The sequence below is a fragment of the Artemia sp. Qi Xiang Cuo genome, chromosome 7, assembly GCF_049724085.1.
Source record: "Artemia sp. Qi Xiang Cuo chromosome 7, ASM4972408v1, whole genome shotgun sequence".
Classification (NCBI taxonomy): Eukaryota; Metazoa; Arthropoda; class Branchiopoda; order Anostraca; family Artemiidae; genus Artemia; species Artemia sp. Qi Xiang Cuo.
The window spans coordinates 21094303-21099212 of record NC_142800.1 but is presented as its reverse complement, the minus strand read 5'-3'; positions in this window follow the sequence as shown (position 1 = coordinate 21099212).

Sequence of the window (4910 nt, the reverse complement as noted above, 5' to 3'; positions counted from 1 at the left end):
TAAGTAGTGTATCCCCATTGACTTCAAAAAACTATCCCACCAGCTCATTCTCCTCAACACTGTCAATGTCAGGGACATGGGGAGCTTGAGAGTCATTGAGCCATTTATAGTCATCGCAAGGTAGCGCATAATGGGACATGGCCGAGGGCTAGAGATAATTCAAATCAAGGAAAACTGCATCCGATATTGTCCCTGTCCTCTCTCCTGTTGGATCAGTTTCCAAGATACGATCCCCGTGAAAAACAAAACCACCCCTCATTGATCTTTCTATGAACAGATGCTGATCAATGTCTGTGATTAGCCCAATTTTTCCCCCACTAATTTTTAGAATGAGGTCCATCACTAGATGAGGAGATGAAAAATAATAGCCCAAATCAAGATTACATTTCTCATAGATTTTGTCCGTATTTTTACACTTAATGTCTAACAGAGTTAACACGTCACTAGACAAATACAGCTTGAAGTAGTCAAACCTATTTTTACACCCTCCCTCTGCCCAAACTTTTTTAGCAAAACTGTATTCATCGGGGGTGCAACTACGGTCGTGAAGACTGTCGTAACACGATTCAATCGAAGGAATAGATTCCTCGATAAATATCGAGATGGAACAATAATAATCATAAGGAAATATGCCCTTGACCGTCAAAAAATCATATAAATCATTTGAAAATTGTTGTTTGAGAAGGGGGAAAGCGTTGCAGCCGTCATCGTTTTTCTGCACTTGAATTAATTCACTCAGTGATTTCGGAAAAAAACTGTAGGAATCTAAAAAGCGAAATTTATTCATGTACTCAACGTCGGCTTCAACAAATTTCCACATAAATTCCAAAACAAGCAGCTTTTCCGATGATTTAGATATGATTTTTTAGGTAAAGCTGTCTATCCCCCATGTATCATCTACTGTTCCATTTCTTTGAAGATGTGCCAGTGCTGGTAACACATAATTCAGATAGTAGTTAGTGTCATTCATAAAAACCGGAAAAAAGAACTACTATTTAATTTTTAAATTACATGAATTTTGACCTCACCCCTAAAATTAACTTTTCACTGTTGAATTGGGGTAAATAAGTTGGTAGTGATCCAGCACCATGTCTTCTGGGGCTAGAGCACCCCTACAATCCCAGCAAATCTTCCCCTTTTCTAGTGCCAGTTGCTCTTTATCTGACAATGCCATTGGGTAGTTGGTGTGACGTAATCGTGAAATTGCGCCATTTGCTGTTTTTATTAAAGAGAACAATAGCTTATCTATGGTCCCCTCCTCGGCCATAGCAAATAAAAACTCTTCCAATTGCATTTTTTTGTTGGAATCGCAACGAGAGTGTACATAGGAACACGCAAATAGTTTATGTTCCTTGTCTATATTTGACCTTGATGGGTTTGATACCTCCGCCAGTCTTGAATCGAAATGTAAAGACACTTTATCAACTTGAGCAAAGAATTTTGTAAATTTCTAAATTTTAAAATATCTTTGCCTTCTGCCGGCATTTCAATTCTTTGATTCCCATGAATTTTGCAATGGTTCATGTGATCTGAGAATGTTTGTTCATTTCGAAATGGAGAAAGGCACATGGGGCAATAGAAACGTTTCCCTTTCTTCACACCTTGGGATAGGAGTCGACTTATTGCTGTAACGGGGAAAAAATGACCATAGGAATTTATATCTTTTGGAAGCTCATAAATAACCCAAACCTAATTTTTTAAATTATCCTGCATCGGTGTCCTCACCGAGTAAAAAACCACTTTTTTATTTGTTTTTTTCCCCCATCTACAAATTCAGTTTCCATTTGAAGAACGCCCACCCCCATCCCAAGAATTTCGTTTTCGGTCTCACAAATGGTGATTTATTTAAGTGGAACCCGATAAATCCCCACTAAAAAGTCAAAAATTAATTTAGGGAAATTTTTTCCACCGTAACCTGCAAGTGCGTCAAGATTTTTCATTGTTGACTCATTATATAATGTTTTATGGGCTGCTGCTAAAAATGCGTATTTAAAGCAATGCAGCCCTGTTTCAAAATTGAAACTCTGAACTTCTTTGGTAGCCCACAAATCTGGGTGGTATTTTATTTTTAGATTACCCGCTCCCCTTAAAATAATGTTTTTTTTTTAATCTACTGAGATTCAGATCCATGTGTTCAATGTATAAAATGGTGGACCCACTTCCCCTCTCATTAAACGTGTCCAAAGTTGATATCAATTTATTTACCCAGTTGAAAAAGTTGTCCTCAAATTCGTTTAGACCTAGGTAAAAAGTTTGGCTGCCAGTTGAAAAATGAAAATAAAATATATCCCCGGATGTTCCCTTTTGTAAATAAACTTTTTGATTCACTGATGCTTTAACTCCCCCTTGACCCCCCCATTTATTACTCTGAATCTATAATTGCGATCGAATTCTGTCGAGGTAGCTCTGAAGAACAGTCACAGGATCTTATAAAAAAATGATCCTGACAATAACGATTTCATCGGAGGGGTTAATATTTACACTGTATGATTGTGAGTGATTTAGAGCAGACAATAACAAATAAAATTCACGTAATTCCGAGGACATAGCACTATTTTCATGTCCTGCACCTGTTTGTATAAGACTCACTTCACTAATAGTATAGTTATCATCAAAAGTGTCCCCAAGAAAATTAGATCCTACAATTTGCATTGTTGCATCATTAAGCGAAATGATGGGGGCTAGCAAAGAATTGCCAATACCCCCCGTCTGTTCAACTGCAGTGGTTGGAGATGACATGAGGTCCCCTAGTACATATTCCAAGGTGTTTGGGGACAATTGATCAAGCCAGCCTGTATTGTCCTGTGACGTAGTTTGCTTAAGAGGACCCGATTCAATTGCACTAGTAACATCACCGTCATGTTCATTGATAGATCTATCTGCCAAGTCTGGATCCTCTGTCATATGGATATCACAAGTTAAATTGTCCAGGCTAGCTATATCCACAAAAAAAACATCGTTAAGGAAATACCCTTCCCATTTCATATTATCTACAAATAATGTAGGTTTGTCTCTGAACTCCATTGGTGGTGATAGAATTGGCCCTGTAAATGCTAATGTTTCATCACTCAATAGCGGCGCTATTTCAATAATCTGTAGAAAAAAGGTTTTATTTTTTATGTGAAATAACCATTATTTTTATAAAGTTAATAAAACACTTAAATTTATCATAGTCATTGTCCCACCACCTGAACAATTAAAAGAAGAAAAAAAAGTTACATTGGCATATGTCTTTCATAATGACAACTGAACATGTTAAAAATATATATTGTTTTAGTCAGGAAAATGAAGTCTTATATATTTAGTCAGGAAAATGAAGATATATAAAACTAATGGTTTTATTCCAAATAATTTTCAGAATAAAAATGCAAAATAGGGATCCAACTCTTTTGCCTGACCCTATTGAATATAATTCTCAATAGAATCTGACCATCGTTCATACCGATGCGGTATTTTCTATGAAGAATTGCTCTTCAGCTTTAGTTAATGGGCATGAATCCCATACATTGGTTGTCGGTGCTGGTGTAACTTTCTCGACAATCCGAATTTTCCTATGTCGTTTGGCAACGGATTTGTTTGAAGTGCTGGACGTAGTTAACCTGGACATAAATCATTGTAAGAGAAGAACTTTTTTTTCTCCTTCCATATCAACAATTAAAGTGCAATTAAAATGCTGGATGGTCCTTTTTAGAGCCCCGGGGAGGACCTTTGGGAACCGGGAGCTTCTTTTGGGGTAGGTGTATAGGAACCCTTTCCATTTGGGCTAGAGGACTTAGCAACACAATTCAAATAGAACCTGTGTATTATAACGACCCTAGAGTTTCAGCCTCAAATCCTTTTCGAAAATATATTTCTAAAATCATCTTTTAAAATGTCTCTAACTGTTTCGCCGAAATAATTGCCTAAAATGTCTAAAACGGTTTTCGTCTAAGATATCTTTTCATCTAAGATAAAAACATCCGGTTATTTGAAACTTTGTAACGAGCGATTAAAATTCAAATTATACCTGTCGGATTAACATTCAGTCTTCCTGATGGGACATTTGATAAGAACCGGATACGCACAAAGCTAAGTGCAAAAGATAACCCCAGTTTAAGAATGTTTGTTCAATTGTCAACTGTGAAATAGTGATTTGTTTATATATAGAAGTTGTTTAATGAAATAATCGGATTTTTGCATTAGAAAAACATCTTGCTTAAAAGAGAAATTACAGGTAAGCTTTTTATAAAATCTATAGAAAAGTATGATAAGCTATTTGCTACTTCGGTGTTATAACCACTCTTTTATATACTGCTAATTTGATTAATGCTAATGAAAGAAAAATGAAATAGGATTATTATAGAATAGTTTAGAAACAAATTTAAGTTTTACTCATCAAAAGTTATGCGCTTGAGAAAATTTGCCTTATTTTTGAAAAATACGGAAAAGAAAAAAAATATATACATTTACAAATTCTGACTGCGCTTGTACATCTGAAGTCCCTGGCAAAGCATAAAGAGGAGTGTCCCCCCGATCTTGATTGGATGAGATTGATGCATTATGAGAATCTATCCATTCTCTCTTGAATTTTCTGCCAGGTTGCATAAAGATTTGCGCAGAGCTGACACTGGCTTGAGAGGCTCCTGGCTGGTCCATCGAACTTGTATTGGAATTTGCATATCTGATGACTGATGGTCTTGCAGCTTGCATTGATGTGATATCATCCCATCTTGGTCTCTTTTCGGAGGGAGGGTAATTGCATGAATCCACCTCAGCATTCTTAAAAAAGAAGAAAAAAATTTAGTAATGAAATAATAAAACCTCTTTAAAGATAAATTGCCCTCTAAAGTTTATTACGGTATTTGTGGCACCCTGTGTCTTAAAACTTTAAAAATATTAAAAAAGAAAAGCTTTTAAAGTAAAATTTTGGA